This window comes from Macaca mulatta, chromosome X (genome assembly GCF_049350105.2).
Source record: "Macaca mulatta isolate MMU2019108-1 chromosome X, T2T-MMU8v2.0, whole genome shotgun sequence".
NCBI lineage: Eukaryota > Metazoa > Chordata > Mammalia > Primates > Cercopithecidae > Macaca > Macaca mulatta.
The window spans coordinates 142,450,701-142,472,782 of record NC_133426.1 but is presented as its reverse complement, the minus strand read 5'-3'; the positions used below and the strand labels follow the sequence as shown (position 1 = coordinate 142,472,782).

General features: G+C 43.4%; 1 protein-coding gene and 1 non-coding gene across 14 annotated transcripts in view; one reads left to right on the top strand and one right to left on the bottom strand.

Moving 5' to 3' along the window:
• Window positions 1-3,403, bottom strand: part of FHL1 (four and a half LIM domains 1) — a 70,518-nt gene extending 67,115 nt beyond the window's left edge. For 5 of the 13 annotated variants that reach the window (XM_077989388.1, XM_077989396.1, XM_002806410.4 and 2 more), the window contains exon 1: window positions 2,479-2,757. The gene's annotated coding sequence lies outside the window, so the exon portion shown is untranslated. Of the gene's footprint in view, window positions 1-1,375; window positions 1,556-1,967; window positions 2,032-2,171; window positions 2,758-3,094 lie in introns of those variants that run through there. The other 8 variants (XM_077989390.1, XM_077989398.1, XM_077989392.1 and 5 more) reach the window with 5 other exon arrangements.
• Window positions 3,404-15,704: 12,301 nt separating this feature from the next.
• On the top strand, window positions 15,705-15,808 carry LOC114675260 (small nucleolar RNA U13). Its single transcript, XR_003726343.1, has one exon. It is a non-coding gene; the product is annotated as a small nucleolar RNA U13 (small nucleolar RNA).
• Window positions 15,809-22,082: the final 6,274 nt, after the last annotated feature.

Sequence of the window (22,082 nt, the reverse complement as noted above, 5' to 3'; positions counted from 1 at the left end):
GATTCTCAAAAAGCCAGGTAAAAAATATGCCATTTACACCTTTTGTCCAGAGAGAAACTTAAAGCCCACTTCCTATCAACATGCTTCTCTCTGTAAAAGATTTTTACCACCTTCTGCATTCTACTCCTCAGAGAAAAACACGTTAGGCTTAAATTTTACTATAAAAATACGTTATTTTTTCTATTGTTATTTTGGCACAGAGTGAATACCATATTAACATTATAATACAGTAGTGTAAATAAATGCATTTTTGTTGATCTTTGTAACTAAAAATCTATTTCCTCTTAAACATTTCCAGTTTGACACTTCCAGGAAAAAAAAAAATAATTACTTTGTTTTAGCGGTCCATTCATTTAATATATATTAAATTACCTCCAATGCACTAGTATTATACAGGAGGAATTTTGTCAATTTAAATCTTACACAATGTTTCTTAGTTTCACTCAAAAATCTAGACTTGGTTGAAAAAAATATTTTCCTTTTCTGAAAATTAAATATGGGAATGGTACCCTAGAATTTCAAAAACCATATATGGTTACAGAATCTATATGATAGTCTTAGACTATGTACTTATTGTGAGGTGGTTTGCACAAATCATGGCCTATCTGACCAATTTCCTGTTGCATAAAGATTATATTGGCCCTTAAAAATGTTAAATAAGCATTTTTAAAGACTGAAGGTAAACACTTGATTGGAACCTTATGTAACCAAAAATGGGAAAACACTATAGTCTCACCACATAAAAGGCAAATGCCTGCTCAATACGTATTCTTCTTAAGCAAATATGAACATGAGTTTGTAAACGCAAAGCTACCATCCCAGAAGCCCTTGCTTCTTCAGTGTAAGGATCCGGAGGTCCTGGTTCTTGGAGATGAGCTGGGGCGGGAAAGGCTTTACAAAATTCCAGGGGGGCCCATAATTTAAACTTGTGCTATTCTGCAAATGTTCACATTTCCAAGGAACACCATAACATTTACATTAAAACTGTCTTAATCAAGATGACGGAAAAAATTATTCCTGCTGTTCTATAAGCTTGCCATAGATTTGATAACCCAGACAAGAATTACAAGCAATTACAAGATGATGGCTCCAATTAGGAAAACTGGATCTATTCCAAATCCAAATCAAAGGGGGCTCGGATAATCCCGAAGGGATAATTTAAATGAATACAAGGGGACTTCCAGCAAATACATACGCTTATTCTACTATTTCTACTCTTCTGAAAACCAAGCAAAATGCTACAAGGATGTTATCTCCTGCCCTTCAGGAATTCAAAATCCAAACCTGGCATACCATTAATAAGCCTCGTCCTTTTATTTTCCCAAGGGGTCTCCCTAGCATGGGGTGTTTATTGTAAAGGGCAATCAAAACAAACCTGAAAAACTCGCACATTCCCAAATGCAGAAAATAATATAGCGCTCACCACGAACGACACAACAGTGACTTAGCCTTGATGATTTTTTAACCTTTACCTAGTCCTGGACGACTAAGAGCAGAGAGGAAAGGAAGAGAAACTTCGAAAGCAGAAATCTCTCTCCCAGAGCCTAGAACAGACGGCACCTTGTAAGGATTTCACGCTTTTAGAGACGGGAAAGGTCACGCCCTGCAGTTTTGAAAACCCACCTTCTAAGGCTCAACCCCCGTGATAGAACCTTCCTCGTGCTTCTCTAGATTCCACGCTGGAGCTGAAATACCCCCTCCCCACCCCCACTCGCCAAACCCGCGCCATCCCCCTCGGACAGAAGAACCACAGCCGGCCCTCCCCCTCCCTCCTTAGTCTGTACCCCACCCCCATCCTCCAACCACCCCGCAAACATCCGCGTCAGGAAAACCCAGGCGGGCCCCCTCACCTCTACTCCTCATCGCCACCCCAGCCATCCTCGTTAAGCAAAGCAAAGCAGGTCTCCCACCTCCCCCCTCCACGATCCCCGCCATCCTTGATGGGAAAACCAAGGGAGTCGACCCACCGCTTCATCCTCACCCGCTCCCCACAGCCCCTGCTAGCTATCCTGGCTGAAAAAACCAAGAGGTGTCCCCACCTCGCCGCACCCCCCACTGCCCGCCATCCTTGGTGACAAAACCAGGGCCCCCCCCTTCACTCCCTTCTCACTCCCCACCATCCCCGGCACAGGAAAACATGGAGAGCCCCCATTTCACTCCCAATACCCCACCTCCACCCCAGTGCCTCCTAGTCCCCATCGAGGCGAAAACCCAGGGGAGGCCGAGGCACACACAAGGGGGGACCTCGCAGTCCCTCGTCCCGCACCCCGCAGCCCGGGACGCCCCCGGCCCCCGGCCTCAGCGAGGCCGCCGAGGCCGCAGGTACCCAGCCCTGGAAGGCCGAGCAGCCGGGACCGCAGGGACCAGCCCAGAGCGGCGGCGGCGGCGGGGCAGGAGGGCAGCCGCTCCCCCGGGACCCAAGACGCGGGCGGGCGGGAGGCACACACGCGCGCACAAGCGGAGAGAAAGCGGGCTTACTGCGTGGGGATGCTCGCCCGCGCAGCTGTCTCGGCGGCGGCGGCCACTGCCTGCACCGAGGCCGAGGCGCGGCGGTGGCGGCGGCGGCTGCGGACTGAGCCCCCTCCGCCGGGCGGTGGATGTAGGGCGCGGGAGGGGCGCGAGGGGAGGGGTGCGCGCGGGGGAGGCGGGGAGGGAAGGAGGGGAGGGAGCAGGAGCGCGGGGGCGGGCGCGGCTAGCCCGGGGCGGGGCGCAGCGCGCGCCGGGCCGGGTTCTGCCCACTGCACGGAAGCTGTGTGCGGGGCGCGCGCGCGGGAGGCGGCCGGACTGGCGCGGGGAGGGGGGCGGCTCGCCACGCACTCTGCGCGCCCACGAGTCCCCGCCACTGGAGAGGCCCAGGCGCGCGGAGAGGGTGGCTGCGGGGACGCGGTTGCAGGCTCTTTCCCGAGGGCCGGCTCGGATCCGAAGGCCGGGAGCAGGGCGGGCCGGGGGCGCCTCGGGCCCCCTCCCTCGCCCAGCGGGCCTTAGAGGCCGGTGGGAGTCACGAGTCACTGCGGGCAGCCGGGGCTGGGGAGGTGGGAGCAACAAAGACAGCCAAGTGAGGGTGGTGTCTCGCCTCACTGGGGGTCTCGCTAACCTGCGCACTCCCTGAAAAGCGGCCCCGGTTCGGGGCGCACGCCGTTTCGGCCCCCGACTTCGAAACCCGGTGGCTCGGAGCGGCGCAGAAAGGCCCGACGACCCCTCCCCCTTAGTAACAAGCCGGAGGGAGCTAAAGAAGCCCCATCCGTAATCCTAATGCCACCATCCAGAGCGTTTTAGCGTCACTCAGAAAGCACCGATGGCAAAGCGGCGCGTGGCGTCTCTTTCACTCAGCATTCAGTTTACTGAGCCCTCGCCATGTGCCAAGCTCAGTGCCGGGCGCTGGTGATAACAGCGTCGTCTGCAGACAGTACCCACCCTGCCCTGGGAGCTTATAATCTGCTGGGGGAGACAGACAATAAAGAAGTGAGAAAATAATCAAATTTGGATAAAGCCTGTATAGGAAAAGTGCAAATAGTGTGATTAGGAAAGGAGGAGGTGACATTTAAGCTGAACCCTGAAAGCTACGAAAGAGCCAGGAAAAAGTTTTCCAGAAAGCAAGCCAGAAGGAGGGACCAAATCTTGATGCTTTGCAATCAAAAGGTAGTGATCATGATTGGCGCCAGGAGAGCTGGGGAGAGTACCAGAAAGTAAGGCTGGACAGGTTGGCAGGGACTAGATCGTGGATTGCATGCTTGTCCATGGGCAGGTGCAGTCCATGGGCAGGCCACTTCATTCCAGAATCAATGGGAGGGCATTGAATGAGTGGCTTAACCCCAAGGCGTGACGTGGTCTGACTTACATTTCTTTTAACTGAGCTTTTGTCTTTTGGGATGATTGTAGATTCACATGCATTTGTAAGAAATAATACAGAGAGATCTGGTGTCCCCCTTGCCCTATTTCCCCCAATGCAAAACTACACTATAAGATAACTAGAATGTTGACATTAGTACAATCTACCAATCTTATTTTGATTTCTCCAGTTTTACTTCGTGTGTGTGTGTGTGTATGTGTGTGTGTATGTGCGTACGCGTCTGGTATGTGTGTGTTTAGGTCTATACAATTTTATCACGTGTGGCCTCTTTCCATTACCGTGATCAATGCATAAAACAGTTTCATCATTGCAACGACCTTACCTGTTGTACTATAATTATAAAATAGCAATAACCATCTCCTCAGTTCCCCAAGTCTTTCACCATTGGCAACCACGAATCCATCCTCCATTTCTGTAAGTTTGATATTTGGAGAATGTTTTGTAAATGAATCATACAATATTCATTTTGTATGAGAATGGTTCAGAACAGATTAAAAATTGAAATAGGGAGATTAGTTAGGAGGCTTTCTCAATAGTTTCTATCAAAGCTGATGGTGGTTTAGATTAGGGTGGTGCTAGTGGAGGGAAGTGGAGGGATTTGATGGAACAGGGTTGCAGAGGGAATTGGAGTTGAAGTAGAGACAGCATAGGGTAGACAACTGTTTTGAGACTTTCCAATGTAAAGGGGAAGAACAATGGAGCAGAACTGGAGGAGCGAGTAGGGACAAGAAAAGATTCTCTTCTCTCTTTGTGATTTGAGAGATGAGAGCCTGTTGGTCAACAGTTTAGGGATAATCAGTAGAGCGGTTGGTAAGGCACGACGGGAGGCTTTACTAAAGGAGTAAAGTTCCCTGCCTAGGTGAGATGGAATAAGGGCTGGATTCATGGGAAGAATTGGCCCTCGATCTGCTGAAAGTCATTCTTCACTGTACAGAAGACCATGGAGGTAGATGATGATGGCAGGAGCGGGTGTAGGGGTGGTGTGGTATACATAGATCCAGCAAATAGATCCTCATGATTCCTATTTGACCCATGTCTCACAAACTGGCTAGTGGTCTCCCTTACCAGAGAACCAGCAACGTAAGCCCTTACAAAGTCCCCTTCTCTGCCCCTGGCACCAGGGGCCTGGGCTTTCTCTTTTCCCCTTCTAAGCCCTCAGAAGCACTGAAGTTTGGTCCTTCTAGATGGCAAGAGAAGTCCCGCTACACTGCCTAGGAGAAGAGGAAGCCAATCTGCCCCCACTCCATCAGAGAAAGGCATTGAACAATTAGCTTGGCCACAGACAACTCCCCACCCCATACCAGCCCTGTGCCCAGCCCAAAAGAAACAGCCAAGAGGCACCCATGATGGAAGGCTCTGGACAGAGGACCCTCTTTCAGGGAAACTTCTGGCTATTCTTTGGCATTCAATCAGTGTTAGTTGTGATTCATTCTTCTCAAGACTCCTTCCTTTCTCCCTCTTCCTTTATTCATTCTTCCTTCTTGTTTTTCCCACTTGTCACTCCCCCCATCTCTGCTCCATTCCTACCTTCTTGCTTCCTTCCTTCCTGCCTCCTCCACTTCTTTCCTCACTTCCTCGCTTGTGCAGACATTGGTGATGCTCTTACTAGATACAAGGCATGTCCTGCCTCCCACATTGCCCCAACTTAGTCTGCACCCAAGGCCAGCCCAGTCTGCCTCTTAACACTTCATCTCCTTGAGACAGACTCAAATTATGTGGGTCATGGAAACACATCGTTCCAATGAAAGCATGTCAGGGACTGTAGTTTGTGTTGCAGAAGAAGCAAAACAAATAAAAAGAAAGGGGTTGCCCAAATTGTGAACTTGTGTGCTACATTTTGGTAATGTTTTCAGTGTTAAGAAGTAAAAAGAAATTAAATAGACTAAAAGCAGGTAGTGTGATCTCAGATCTGATCTTTTGGATTTCTATTTAGTAAGGAACAGGGTGCGAGGAAAATGGCCTTCAATTTCAATAGAATTTAAAGCACCCTTGGAAGGAAATATGGAGCATTTATCAGCACACAAAGTAATCAAGCCCTTTACATTCTCTTCAAAAAGTACCATTAGAACTAATAATTCTAAGTTATTGAAAATGTATTATGTAATGGACAGTTTGTATATATCATTTTATTTACTCTTATATGAGATACTTTACAGATGAGGAAACTGAGACTTAAGCAACTTTGGAACCAGGATTTAAAACCAAGCAGCATAGTTCCAGAGCCCACAATCCAAACCTGTATACTCTGCTTCCAAAACAATGAAAGTAGAGTGTTCATCACTTTTATTACAGTCATCCAAAGTGGCTGCTTCTTTCAGGTAAGTGATTTTTCCCCCAAAGTGGTGCTCATCTGACTTTGTCAATGGAACCCACAGGGAAGCACTGACTCCATTTCATGATCATCCCTTGTCCTGTCAATAGTGGAGCCCAAAACAACTCTCAGAGAACACATCTACTTCTCCAGCCAACCTTACCTCCTGCCTCTCCCCAAGTAGGCTGTTAGTCTGGGATCTAGAAGGATCTCCAAAAACATCCTGTGCATTCCCCTCTTGAAACCTTAGTTACTGCAGTAACTAAGTAACCTTCTGCCTAGAAAAGTTTCAACAACTTCCTGTAGGTCCAAGGCTGAACTCTCCCCGGCCTGCCCCCACCCTGATCTATCCCCCCCGCCCCCACACACACACCATTACCTGTCTCCATTAATGGCACACCACCCACCCGTGGCCAAAGTAAAAGCTTCTATTACTTTTGACTCAGTCTTTTTCACATCCCATAGGTCATCAAGCCCTAGAAATTATATTTCTGAAATAGTGAAACCTCACCGTCCCTTTCAAGCCGTTCCTGACCAACTCAGGCAGAATCCAGTTCTCCTGTGGCATTTGGTTCATGCTGATAGCACAGCAGGTAATCATGACATACCTGGTCATTTCATGTGTCTATTTTCCCCGGCAGATCATAAGCTCCTTGAGGGCACACAATGTATTTTCCTTGTTTATACTTCCAGTTTCTTGGAACATGGTAAGCATTAAATTATAGTAGTGTTGTTTTGTTGTTGTTGTTGTTGTTGTTGTTTTGAGATGGAGTTTCACTCTTTTGCCCAGGCTGGAGTGAAGTGGTGTGATCCCTGCTCACTGCAAGCTCCGCCCACCGGGTTTAAGTGATTCTTCTGCCTCAGCCTCCTGAGTAGCTGAGATTACAGGAGCCCACCACTACGCCTGGCTAATTTTTTGTATTTTTAGTAGAGATGGGGTTTCGCCATTTTGAAAACTCATTATGGTAAAATATAAACATATACATAATAGAGAAAATAATGTAATGAACTTCTATGCACCCAACACCCAACTTCAGAAATTATCAACACATGATCTATTTTATTTTAATTGTAGTTATCCTACCAATTCCCTCCAATACACATACACTGGATTGTTTTAAATCAACTGCAAAACATCGTATCATTCCATCCAGAAATACTTCAGTGTATGTGGCTAAAAGATAAAGATGCTTTTCTCCTTTTTATAACATAAGAACAATATCATCATCGCACCCAGGAACAGTTACTGAAAATTTCTTAATACCAAAAAATACCCAGTCAGGATTCTGAATTCTCCAGATGTCTCCCAAACGTTGTTTTTACAGTTCATTTATTTCAAGCAGGATATTTTTTGTGACATATAAAATTCATATGAAATTCACATTTCAGTGTCAATAAATAAAGTGTTATTGGAACACAAGTACATTCATTTGTTTACATATTATCTGTGGTTACTTCCTCAGTACAATAGCACAACAGAGTAGTTGTGACAGAGATCATATGGCCCACGAAGTCGAAAATACTGGTTTTTCTTCTGTGAAGAACCAGTATTGTTGACTCTGATATAAACAATTTCTATTTTGGCGACCTGGTAATCTCTTTAATGATAAGCATCTTTCCATGTCAAGAAATAATCTTTTTTTTAACTATTATTTTTAATTGACACATAATCATTGTGCATCTTTATGGGGTACAGTGTGATATTTCAATATATGTATACAATGTGTAATGATCAAATCAGGATAATTAGCATGCCCATCACTTCAAACGCTGATCTTTGTGTGTGTGTGTGTGTGTGTGTGTGTGAGACGGAGTGCCCAGGCTGGAGTGCAGTGGCGCAATCTCAGCTCACTGCAACCTCTGCCTCCTGGATTCAAGCGATTCTCTTGCCTCAGCCTCCCTAGTAACTGGGATTACAGGCACATACCACCATGCCTGGCTAATTATTTTGTATTTTCAGCAGACGTGGGGTTTCTCCATGTTGGCCAGGTTGGTCTCGAACTCCTGACCTCAGGTGATCTGCCCGCCTTGGCCTCCCAAAGTGGTGGGATTACAGGTGTGAGCTACTGCACCCAGCCTGATCATTTCTTTGTGTTGGGAATACTCAGATGGGCTCTTCTAGCTTTTTGAAAATATACAATAATTGTTAACGATAGTCACCCTACAGTGCCATACAACACCAGAACTTATTCCTCCCATCTAGCTGTAACATTGTTTGCATTAACAGTCTTCTCACTACTACCTTTCCCCTTACCCTTCCCAGCCTCTAGTAACCACTATTCTACTCTGTACTTAAATGAGATTAACGTTTTTAACTTCCACATATGAGTCAGAATATGGAGTATTTGTCTTTCTGTTCCTGGCTTATTTCGCTTAACATAATGTCCTCCAAGCTCATAATGTTGCTGTGAATTACAGGGTTTCATTCTTTTTTTATGGCTGAATAGTACTCCATTTGTGTGTGTGTGTGTGTGTGTGTGTGTGTGTGTGTGTGTGTGTGTATCACATTTTCCTTATCCATTCATCTGTTGATGGACACAGGTTGACTCTTTATTGTGACTGTTGTGAATAGTGCTGCAATAAAACTTGAGAGTACACATGTCTCTTTGACATATTGATTTCGTTTCCTTTGGATATATACCCAGTAGTGGGATTTCTGGATTATAGGCTAGTTCTATTTTTAGCTTTTTGAGGAACTTCTATACTGTTCTCCATAATAGTTGTACTAATTTACATTCCCACCAACCATCTACAATAGTTCAGTTTTCTCTGCATCCTTCCCAGAATTTGTTATTTTTGTCCTTTTGATAATAGCCATTCTAACTGGCATGAGGAGACATCTCATTGTGCCAGCCACAAATTTTAAAGGCCCATTTATTACATTTGGTTGCTATGTCTCTGATTAATGGTTCTTGGGTGAACAGATGGATGGGTGAATGAATTCTGCCTTCTTTCACCTATTTCTACCACAGTTCAAATTTTACCTGTTTTACAAATATCTGTCTATCTGATGTTGGAACCTGCTCAAACCCTTCTGTCTCTCTCTCTCTTTCTTTTCTTTTCTTTTCTTTTTTTTTTTTTTTTTTTTTTTTTTTTTTTTTTTTTTTTTTTTTTGAGACGGGGTCTCACTCTGTCACCCAGTTGGAGTTCAGTGGCACGATCTTGGCTCACTACAATCTCAGCCTCCCGGGCTCAAGTGATCCTCCCACCTCAGCCTCCTGAATAGTTGCAGAGGCATGCACCACCATGCCTCACTTCTCTCTCTTTTTCTGTAGCACGTATCATAATTGTTTCTTGCCCTTATTACGTTTAATCTTATATTAAAGATTTTATGAAGGCAGCTTTTATCTCTCATGTAAAGTTTTCAACTCCTTGAGAGTAAGTAAATGCTTACTCACTACTGTGTGTTAAAACTGCAATTACTTTTGCACCAACCTAGTAACCTAGTGGCACCAAGCGCAGGGCCTTACTCATATTAGACAACCAAATACATTATTTCTAAACAGAATGGAGTTAATAATTAAGACCAACATTCATAACATCCTTTATCTCCCTCAGGTATAGTCTAAGCACCATGAGCCTTGGAATCCTGCAAACATGGGTTCAAGTCTAAGCTTGGCCTCGGTTGGTGGTGTGGCCCAGAGTAAGTTATAAACTCAGGTGTGTTCAAACATTTTTGCTCACGTGCTTCCTAAAATAATTTTGAAAACCTGTGTGCCCCCACACCATTCAGTTTAGAAATAATTTATGTGGTTGCCTAATATGAGAAAGGCCCTGTGCTTGGTGCCACTAGATACACAGTAGTGAGTGAGACATTTTACTTACCTTACCATTCACGTTATAAGCTGGTATCTAAACTTTTTCATCCCATGTTTAAATAGTTACAAAACGAAGTTATTTTGGGCATATAGTATATATGGACATTCTAAAATGATTACATCACTTTTTAATTCTATTCAATTAGATTTAAATAGAGTAGTTGTTTCATACCCACCATTAGCCATCTAAATATTATACATGATTAACTTCATTAACAGTTGGAAATTTTACATTGCTCCTTTTTTCTCCTTTAAGTCATATCTCCTTCACTTCTTTCACAGAATTTTGTACTAATGTAATATATTTTACACATGTAAGTCTGTTTTTCATCACTCTGTATACATCTCTGCAATGCAAATATGTACATAAATTACATTTTAAAAATTCTTTCACCATGAAGTTCTACGTGTTTAAAAAATGTTTTCTAGGGGGTGGAATATAAAAAAGTTTTCTGGGTAGAGTTATCTTTAGTACACAATTAATCAAAATAACTTAAATATGTAACAAGATTTGAAAAATGGTTTAAATGTACAATGTAAACTTTTTTGGAAATGTAGTTCTTAGAGATGGATGAAGCTTTTTCAATTAGTTCATGCCATTTGTGGATAAATATTGCTTATGGTTAGAATGAGACAGGGCTCTGTATCAGTTTTATTTTGACTTTTTACATGTTTTGAAAATATTAAGGCTAAGAAGCTTTGTTTACATAAATAAGTAGAAGGACGTTTCTCACAGTGTTACCATACAAACCTTTGTATTTCTTCTGAGTTATATAACCGAAATCCCATCCCATCATGAATCTATCGTCAAAAATTAGTTTTAATGATTTATTGGTTGACAATTCCATTAGATCCTTCAGAAATTTTTTTGAAGACAAAGAATTGGAAACCACCGTGTTGCAAAAGGTCTTGTTACGCAGCGTTCAGGGTCACTCATTTTTCCACAACAACACCCTTATTTTGGCTTCTCCCTTTGTTTGGCACAGGGAGGTTTATATCCCCTGGGGCAATACGTCAAAGTCAGATTAGTGATGGTGAAAGGGGTTGTCTTTCTTTTGTAAAATGGGAGAAGGGCTGTTGAGAAAAAGGAGGTGGAAAAGGAGAATCCACCTGCCTCAGACACAGCTTTCTCAGGCAGATCAGTTTTTAAAAGTTGAGGGTCTAGAAATTGATTTCTTCACAACTGACTGTGCCCACGGATTCCTGGAAATTCTTCATGTATCCCCAGTGTTATGTATACCCCAGTATGACTTAATTTACCTCATCTCAGTTTCTACATCTGCAATTCAGGGCTAGCATTATCTAAGTCACAGGATTATTGTGAGAATGAAATTAAATTACATAACACATGTAATGAACCTAGCACAACATCAGACAGATAGTAGGTGTTCAGGAAATGTTAGATTCTTTCTCCACCTTTCCATCTTGACATTCCCATTTTTACACAAGTACGATGGATTATCTTTAGCTTTTTTTTTTTTTCGGTGACAGTCTCACTCTGTCGTCCAGGCTGGAGTGCAGTGGTGTGATCTCCGCTCACTGCAAGCTCCACCTCCTGGTTTCACGCCATTATCCTGCCTCAGCCTCCCGAGTAGCTGGGACTAGAGGCGCCCACCACCACGCCCGGCTAATTTTTTGTACTTTTAGTAGAGACAGGGTTTCACCGTGTTAGCCAGGATTGTCTCAACTTCCTGACCTCATGATCTGCTTGCCTCGGCCTCCCAAAGTGCTGGGATTACAGGCATGAGCCACTGTGTCCGGCCTATCTTTAGCTTTTTTATAATCTTTAAAAAAAGGTTATATGATTAGGCCAGGATTACATATGAAATTAATAAATGTGGGCTGTAAATCTAATCAGCACACTTCCCCATATATTTTTAAGGCTTTCAGATTTTTTTTTTTTAATTGAAGTCTCGCTCTGTTGCCCAGGCTAGAGTGCCATGGCTTGATCTCCGCTCACTGCAACCTCTGCCTCCCGGGTTCAAGCGATTCTCCTGCCTCAGCCCCTCTAGTAGGTGGGATTACAGGTGCCCGACACCACGCTCGGCTAATTTTTATATTTTAGTAGAGACAGCATTTCACCATGTTGACCAGGCTGGTCACGAACTCCTGACCTCAGGCAATCTGCCCCCTTCAGCCTCCCAAAGTGCTGGGATTACAGGCGTGAGCCACCGCACCTGGCCCAGACATTTCTTAAAAAGCAATGTACAAATATAATATAAAACTCATGCTCCCACTACCCAGAATTCACAATTATTAAGAGTTTATATTTACTTTGTCTCTCTGTTTTTTATTTTTTTCAGACTTGGTCCATGAGAAGTTTTGTTTTCTTTTGTTTTGTTGTTGTTGTTTTTACTTTCTTTCTCTTTTGGGAAGTAAAAGAATTGAATATTGCAGATAAAATATTTAATATTGTCCACTGTCTGCAGTCCTATCCCCTTCTTTCTCCTGAGTCAACCACTGTTCTGAGTTGGTTTTGTTTCATGATTTCATATTTAATGTACACTAGTGGTACCATTAGTCTATATCATTCTGCAGTTTTGTTTGTCTGTTTGACTCAACCTTCTGGATTTATTCTTTTGGGTGTTTGTTTGTTTGTTTTGTTGTTGTTGTTGTTTGAGACGAGGCCTTGCTCAGTTGCCCAGGCTAGAGTGCAGTGGCACGATTTTAGCTCACTGCAGCCTCCACCTCCCAGACTCAAATGATACTCCTGCCTCAGCCTCCCAAGTAGCTGGGATTACAGGAGTGCACCACCATCCCCAGCTAATTATTATATTTTTGTAGAGATGGGATTTTGCCTTGTTGGCCAGGCTGGTCTCGAACAACTGACCTCAAGTGATCCACCCCACTCACCTCCCAAAGTTCTGGGATTACAGGTGCAAGCCACTGTGCTCAGCTTTATTCTTTATTCATGTCTTCTCCCTGCCACCCCAGTCATTTTAGAAGTCATGCATTCTATTTATATCATACACTCTGAATGTAATCACTATCTCCATCCTTCTCCCAAACAAGGCAGTTTCTCCCATCCCACCCCCAACTCTAATGTTTTTGTTCTCTGCGATTTTAGTTCCAGTTTGGTTTTTTTGTTTGTTTGTTTGTTTTTTTTTTTTTTGCTTTCTTTTGTTTCGAGACAGTCTCTCTCAGTCACCCAGGCTGGAGTGTAGTGGCACCATCACGGCTCACTCTGCAGCCTTGACTTCCTGGGCCCAAGTGATCCTCCTGCCTCAACCTCCCAAATGGCTGGAACTACAGGCACTCACCACTACACTTGGCTAACTTTTTAATATTTTGTAGAGACAGGGTCTCACTATGTTGCCCAGACTGGTCTCAAACTCCTGGCCTCAGGCAATCTTCCTGCCTTGGCCTCCCAAAGTGCTGGGATTAAAGGTGTGAGGCACTGTGCCTGGCACATATAATTCTTTTAATTTCTGTAAGGTCAGTAATAATACACTTTCTTCTTTTATTTCTAATTTTAGTAATTTGAGTACTCTATTTTTTTTTTGGTCGTCGTAACTGAAGGATTGTCAATTTTGTTGATATTTTCAAAGAAACAACTTTTGTTGATTTTACTGTATTTTCTATTCTTTATCCAACTTTTTTCTTTCTTTCCAATGGATTTCTTATTGCAGGCTCCTGTTTCATAATCATTATTATTATTTTATGTATTCTATTTTGTATTTTTTTATCTCTGGAAAATTGTTTTTGTTTGTGCTTTTGTTTTTTGTCAACTTTTATTTTGAAATATTTCAAACCTTCAGAAACATTGCAAGAATAACATAATAAAAACCTATATACCCTTTACCTACATTTATCAATTGTTGATATTTTTCACATTTGCTTTATTTGTGTGTATGTCGATATCTATCTATCGATGAGCTATTTGATAGTTGTAGTTGTGTATGATATGACACTTCACCCCTAAATACTTCATGTATCTCTTAAAAACAAAGGCATATGCCTACATAACCACAGTATAATAATCATACTTGGAAAATTTGACATTGATATAATATCAAGTTTACATCCATAATCAAATATTCGCAGTTGTTCCAATAATATACTTCATAGCATTTTAAAATCCAGAATGTAATCAAGGATTGGCCAGGCACAGTGGCTCATGCCTGTAATCCCAGCACTTTGGGAGGCTAAGGCAGGAGGATTGCTTGAGCCCAAAAGTTTGAGACCAGCCTGGTCAACATGACAAAAACTCATCTCTACAAAAATTTTTAAAATTAGCTGAATGTGGTGGTGCACACCTGTGGTCCTAACTACTCAGAAGGCTGAGGCAGGAGGTTCCCTTGAACTAAGAATTTGAGGCATCAGTGAAAAAAGAAAAAAAAAGAACCAAACATCACACTGTTGTCAAGTCTCTTTAGCCTTCTCTGATCTAGAATATTTCCAAGCTGTTTTTTGGGGGTGAGGTGGTTCTTGTGATATTGACATTTTGAAGAGCTCAGGTTAGTTTTTGTTTGTTTGTTTTGTTTTGTTTTGTTTTGTTTTGTTTTCACCCAGAATGTCCCTCAATTTGGATTTGTGACCGTTCCCATTTTTGGCAGGAATACAACAGAAGTGGTGTCGTGTTCTTCTTAGTGCACCACATCAGAGGGCGCATAATGCCAGCTTGTCCCATGATTGTTAATGTGAGGTTTGATCACTGAGTTGAGGTGGTTTCTATCAGACTTCTCCATCATAAGAGTTTCTTTTAGCCTTAGAATTAAAAGGCAATCTGTGAAGTAATTATATGGAAGGGAGGCAGGGAAGTGCTGGGAAGGGAAGGGCGTGGTCCCTGTGGTCCCTGTGTCCACAGACCTAGGTGAGGACCGGCATATCTGTTTTCCTGCCTAAATATTGCATTTCCCAAGACCACCCTGGCCTGCCACGCCCCCATCCTGTGCCTATAAAAACCCCGAGACCCTAACAGACAGGCACACAAGTGGCTGGACTTTGAAAGGAACACATCGGCAGAAGAAGACACAAAGTGACTGGATGTTGAGAGGACGTGGAGGGGAGCACGCCAGTGGAAGAGCACACGACAGACGCTGGCACGCCGGCAGGCCATCAACTGGTGGAATGACGTGGAGTTTGGTCAGGGTGGTTGGAGGAGAACCCAGGCCACTGAACAGCTTGACTCCAGGGGAAAACCTTCTCCCTTCTGGCTCCCCCGTCTGCTGAGAGCTACTTCCACTCAATAAAACCTTGCACTCATTCTCCAAGCTCACATGTGATCCGATTCTTCTGGTACACCAAGGCAAGAAAGCCCAGGATACAGAGATCCCTCTGTCCTTGTGATGAGGAAGGGGGTCTAATTAGGCTAACACAAGTCGCCTATAGATGGCAAACTAAAAGAGCATCCTGTAACACACTCACTGGGGCTTCAGGAGCTGTAAACATTCACTGTTAGCGACTGCCGTGGGGTCGGAGCCCCACAACCTGCCCATCTGCATGCTCCCCTAGAAGTTCGAGCAGTGAGGCACGGAAGAAGCGAGCCACACTTCCATTGCATGCCCTGTGAGGGGGATAAGGAAACTTTTCCCATTTCAACAACATTTTGAGAGGGTGTAAATATTCTATTTCTCAATATGTTTTCAACTGATAGTTTCAGCATTCATTGATGATTTTTACTTGAATCAGTTAGCTATGGTGGTTATAAAATAATGCTTTTCTATTTTTGTCATTTATCTTACATTTATTAGTTGGATTTCTCCTATAAAGAAGAGCTTTTTCAATCCTTTTATAGTTCATGAGCGTGAAGACTGGGTGTTCATGCACATGTGTGAAATGTGCCACCCTTGAACCTTGTTATGATGTTGGCATCTTACCCATTTGGCCTGAAAAAAAAAAGAAAAAAGATCTTTCTCTTCTTCCCTATCCTTTTTTGAACTTTTTTCTTCAGTATCAATATGGACTCATGAATTCTTTTTTTTCCTTTCTTTTTTTTTTTTTTTTTTTTGAGACAGAGTCTCGCTCTGTCGCCCAGGCTGGAGGGCAGTGGCACGATCTTAGCTCACTGCAACCTCCACCTCCTGGATTCAAGCGATTCTTCAGCCTCAGCCTCCCAAATATCTGGGACTACAGGTGCGTGCCACCATGCCTGGCTAATTTTTGTATTTTTAGTAGAGACAGGGTTTCACCGTATTAGCCAGGCTGGTCTCAAACTCCTGACCTTGTGATCCGCCCACCTCAGCCTCCCAAAGTGCTGGGATTACAGGCATCAGCCACCACGCCTGGCCGAATTCTTTATTCAATATGTTACAATCCATTCCTGTCCTTATTCATTTTGATGCTCAAATTGTCCCAAATTTGGCTAGTGGGGGCCCCTTCTAGCTGGCTCCTGTATCTTTATTTATTTATTTACTTATTTATTTATTTTATATATTTATTTTTGAGACACGGTCTCACTCTGTTGCCCAGACTGGAGAACAGTGGCACGATCTTGGCTCATTGCAACCTCTGCCTCCCTGGTTCAAGTAATTCTTGTGCCTCAGCCTCCAGAGTAGCTGGGATTACAGGTGGGCGCCACCACACCTTGCTCATTTTTGTATTTTTAGTAGAGACAGAATTTCGCCATGTGGGCCAGGCTGGTCTCGAACTCCTGGCCTCAAGTGATCCACCTCTCTTGGCCTCCCAAAGTGCTGGGATTATAGGCATGAGCCACCACACTCAGCCTCCTGTATCTTTTTTACATGAGCCTATCAATTTTCGAGTATTCCTTGCTTCCTCACATTACCAGATGTTCCAGACTCACTTTGTTCTTCCTTTGCCCTCGACATGGAATCAGTCACTTCTCTAAGGAGATCTACTTCCTTTGAGTGGGAACAGTGTTTTAGACATGAACATGTGCTACCCAGATCATCCTTTAAGAAAGAACTTGAAGCTGAGCATGGTGGTACATGCCTATGGACCCAACTACTTGAGAGACTAAGGTGGGAGGATCACTTGAGTCCTTGAGTCCTGGAGATCATGCCTGCAGTGAAATATGATTGTGCCAGTGCACTCCAGTCTGGATGACCTAGTGAGACTCCATCTCTAAACAACAACAACAAAGTTAAATTAAATTTTAAGTAGAAAGGACTTGCTGCCTATCTATCGGGAGTGTGGTCAGCGGGCAGCCTCCAGCTGTCTGCTCCTTCGATGTCTGCCTCATTTGCAAAACACTTTCACTTAGGTGCATGCCCTTCCTGGGGCCACCTACATCTAGTGACTGAGACAGAAGTAAAAGGTCTGGCTTTTCAGCCCTATTTGGGACACTACTGGGACAAAATACTTGTACCAGAACGCCCCGCTGGGTTGGTTGAGGTCTGCAACACAGTTCATCTTCTTTCACTTCTCAGTCCTGCTTCCTTCGGTCCTTCCATAGGTATACATTGGTTGATCTCTAGTAAACATCTTGTACTTTGTACTCCATCACAGCTTCTGTTTCCAGAGATCCCCCGACCTGAGGCAAGTGGTATTCAGAATATAGTAGGCCCCCTAAAACCAACCCATAGATACTTTTTTTTTTCATAAACAGAGAAATTGACAGACACTTCTCATCTCAAAGCTTGAAACTTTTTTTTTTTTTTTTTTTTTTTTTTTTGAGTCAGAGCTTCACTCTTCAGCCCAGGCTGAAATGCAGTGGCGTGATCTTGGCTCACTGCAACTTTTGCCTCCCGAGTTCGAGTGATTCTCCTTCCTTAGCATCCTGAGTAGCTGGGACTACAGACACCTGCCACCATGCCCAGCTAATTTTGTATTTTTAGTTGAAATGGGATTTCACCATGTTGCTCAGGCTGGTCTCGAACTCCTGACCTCAGGTGATCCACCTACGTTGGCCTCCCAAAGTGCTGAGGTTACAGGCATGAGCTACCACGCCCGGCCAAGCTTGAAATTTGTATTTGTTTTACCTGAGTTCTTTCTTCAGGAAAGTACTGTCAGGCCTCTCAAAAAAAAAAAGAAAAAGAAAAAGAGGATCAACTTTGGGAGGCTCAGGTAGGCAGATCACTTGAGTCAAGGAGTTTAAGACAGCCTGGGCAACCTAGCGAAACCATGTTTCTATTTAAAATACAATAAATTAGCCAGGTGTGGTGATGCACGCCTGTAGTCCCAGCTACTCATGGGGGCTGAGGTGGGAGGATAGCTTGAGCCTGGGAGGTGGAGGCTGCAATGAGCTATGATACTGCCATTGCACTCCAGCCTGGGTAACAGAATGAGACCCTGTCTCAAAACAAAGTATCAAAGAACCGAAACTCACCGCATCACCACATGGAGACAATGAGATGTTGGACCCCTTATTCATCATGATTGCTTCCTCACCCCTCCCTAGTTTCTGTTTTCTTACTCATTGTTACATTTCTTCCCTGCTGTATAAACCCCTAGTTTTTGTTGGTCTGGGAGATGGATTTGAGACTGAGCTCTCATCTCCTCAACTGCAGCACCCAATTAAAGCCTTCTTCCTTGGCAGTAATCATCATCTCAGTGATTGGCTCTCTGTGCGGTGAGCAGCAGGACCTAGACCAAACCCCTGGTGTTTCCGTAACATTCCCTTATCCTCAGGGGCTACATTCCAAGACTTCCAGTGGATGCCTGAAACCACAGATAGTACCAAAACCTATACACACTGTGTCATTCAATCTGATAATAGGCACAGGCAGGTAGTGACCACAGCATGAACATCCTGGACAAAGGGATGATTCATGTCCTGGGAGGGATAAAGCAGGACTGTGCAAGATTTCATCATGCTACTCAGAACAATTTAAAGTTTATGATTTGTTTATTTCTGGAATTTTCCATTTAATATTTTTGGGCTGTGGTTGATTGTGGGTAACTGACACCACAAAAAATGAAACCACAGATAAGGGAGGACTACTGTACAAGAACTAGGTGCTGTGTGCTCACCGCCATTGGGATGTCATTGATTCTAGGCCCTTTTACTAGACAGACATACATTTTAAAATCATGAGGCTGGCCGGGCGCGGTGGCTCACGCCTGTAATTCTAGCACTTTGGGAGGCCAAGTCGGGTGGATCACAGGTCAAGAGTTCAAGACCAGCATGACCAACATGGTGAAACCCCGTCTCTACTAAAGAATACAAAAATTAGCTGGGTGTGGTGGCACATGCCTGTAATCCCAGCTACTCAGGAGGCTGAGGCAGGAGAATCGCTTGAACCCAGGAAATAGAGGTTGCAGTGAGCAGAGATCATGCCACTGCACTCCAGCCTGGGTGACACAGTGAGACTCAGTCTCAAAATAAATAAATAAATAAATAAATAGATAGAATTATTAGTTCATACTAGTAGCTGTATTCCAGTCCAACATCACATGGTTCTTCCACTCCCTCCCCCGTAACATAACTTGTATTTCCCCTTTCCCACAGTGAGATTCCCTACTCCCAGTGTATTTATGCATTTTTCAGCATATTTACTCATTTGCTGAGTCCAGTGATACACAAAATGCTTCAGAATTGCTACAGCAGCAGTGTTGATATCAATAATAAACCACTAACAAATGTTCAAGGTTGCTTTGCCATTATTTTTATCTATATAATATATCTTACTGAGTGTGCACAATGAGATTGCTGTGTCAAAAGTTAGTGGACTAATTCTTTTTATTCTACTGCATAGTTACATCTTCACTGTGATATGCAGTTATGTTATTTGTTTATATTGCATTTTTGTTTTTTCTCATATTCAGTTTTATTTTTGAATATGTAAAATATTAATGTAATTAAAAGACAAAATATACACAAATATACTCAGAGAAGTGCCATTGCTTTCTTTCACATCCCATTTCCACCCATTCCTTTTAGGTCATCAACTTCTTTAATATCTGCAAAATACATTTTGCAGATATTAGCTACTTTCTTATACAAAAGGTAGAATACTATATATAATATTTCACATCTTGCAAACACAAGATTTAAATTAAATTAAATTAAATTTTAACTTTAATTTAAAATTTGGAGATTTTTTTAAATTTTTATTTTTATTGAGATTGAGTTTCGCTCTTTTCGCCTAGGTTGGAGTGCAATAGCGTGATCTTGGCTCACTGCAACCTCTGCCTCCTGGGTTCAAGTGATTCTCCTGCCTCAGCCTCCCGAGTAGCTGGGATTACAGGCGCCCGCCACCATGCCCAGCTAATGTTTGTATTTTTAGTAGAGACAGGGTTTCACCATGTTGTCCAGGCTGGTCTCGAACTCCTGACCTCAGGTGATCCACCTGCCTCGGCCTCCCAAAGTGCTGGGATTACAGGCATGAGCCTCTGTGGCTGGCCAAATTTGGAGATTTTAAACATGCTTGCTTGAAAGTCCCTTTTAGGTTATTCCGTTATTTTCATATCCTCAGATATTGGGTCTATCTGGCCACTTTTTGTGGTGCCCAACTTCCCCATAGATGTTATCGTTTTGTTTGGGAGCTTATTTTCTATTTTCTTTTGCATGCCCATCCCCATGGAGGTGGTTTTCTCAGTTCTCCCAGTCCTGGCTCCTTGAGTTAGCAAAAGCTCAGATCAAGGCTTCTTCCTGTAAGATGTAGCAGTTCCAATGCCCATACTTACATGGCACAAACCAGGCATAGGTCTTATGTTAGCTTGAGTTTTCTGCCTCAGCTGCTGCTTCAGACAAGCAGGAAGATTCTGGTCCAATCCTAGTGGGTAGGCAGACCAGGAGGGAAGCACGGCTGTAAACCTTGCTTTCACACAGAGATCCTGGTGCCAGCCTCCTACCACATACTGGGCAAGTTTGGCCGCATTTCTCCATGGACTTGAAGCCCTATCCTAGACTGCTCCTAGCTCAACACTCTAGTTTGTCTCTGTTCTGGACTGTGACAATTTTCAGTTTTCCTCTCACAGTTGATGGTCATGTACTTTTAAATATCTTCAAGACCTTCTAGATCATTCCTATGTGTTTGAAATAATATGGGGAGAATTAGATATATGCTTACTTCACCATCTTGATGTGAAACTATTTATCATGTATTCAACAAATATTTATTGGAACTCACTATGTGGCAAGCACTGGCCCAGTTTCTTGGAATACCAAAATAAACTAAAGAAATTATCATAGCTGATCAAAGCTCAAACTTCTTTCTCTTTATGCTTTGTTTATTAAGAATGTGCAATTTACCTTCATAATACAACAAAACCTTTAAAATACATTAGGATTGAGGCAGGGCGCAGTGGCTCCAGCTTATAATCCTAGCACCTTGGGAGGCTGTGGCAGGCAGATCACCTGAGATCAGGAGTTCGAGACCAGCCTGGCCAACATGGTGGAACTCCATCTCTACTAAAAATGCAAAAAAAAATTAGCCAGGCACCCAGGCGCAGTGGCTCACACCTGTAATCCCAGCACTTTGGGAGGCCAAGGTTGGTGGATCACGAGGTCAGGAGATGGAGACCATCCTGGTCAACATGGTGAAACCCCATCTCTAGTAAAATAAAAAAAAAAAAATAGCCGGGCATAGAGGCACATGCCTGTAGTCCCAGCTACTTGGGAGGCTAAGGCAGGGGAATCACTTGAACCCCGGAAGTGGAGGTTGCAGTGAGCTGAGATCATACCATTGCACTCCTGCCTGGCCACAGAGCAAGACTACATCAAAAAAAAAAAAAAAAAGAAAAAATTAGCCAGGTGTGGTGGCATGCACCTGTAGTCCCAGCTACTCAGGAGACTGAGGCATGAGAATGGCTTGAATCCGGGAGGCAGAGGTTGCAGTGAGCCGAGCTCATGCCACAGCGCTCCACCCTGGGTGACAGAGCGAGACATCATCTCAAAAAAAAATTATATATATATATATATATATATATATATATATATATATAGAGAGAGAGAGAGAGAGAGAGAGAGAGAGAGAGAGAGAGAGAGATTGCTAGGCTATCTTGAAGGGGTGTCCATCTTGCCTACTTCTTCCTCCCTGCCACCTATACCTGGATATACATTCTCAACATAAAACAATCTTAAGAAAATAAAAGCTCACTCTGAAGAGAAAGCTTTTCTTTCATTCTTCTAATCCTTCCCATCAATTGCACTGATGACACCCTCTGAGTCCTTAAATGCTAAAGTAGACCACATGAAACTGCTTCTGGAAAAAAACTCCACCACCTACTCAATACTCTACTACTCCCTGGGACCTCT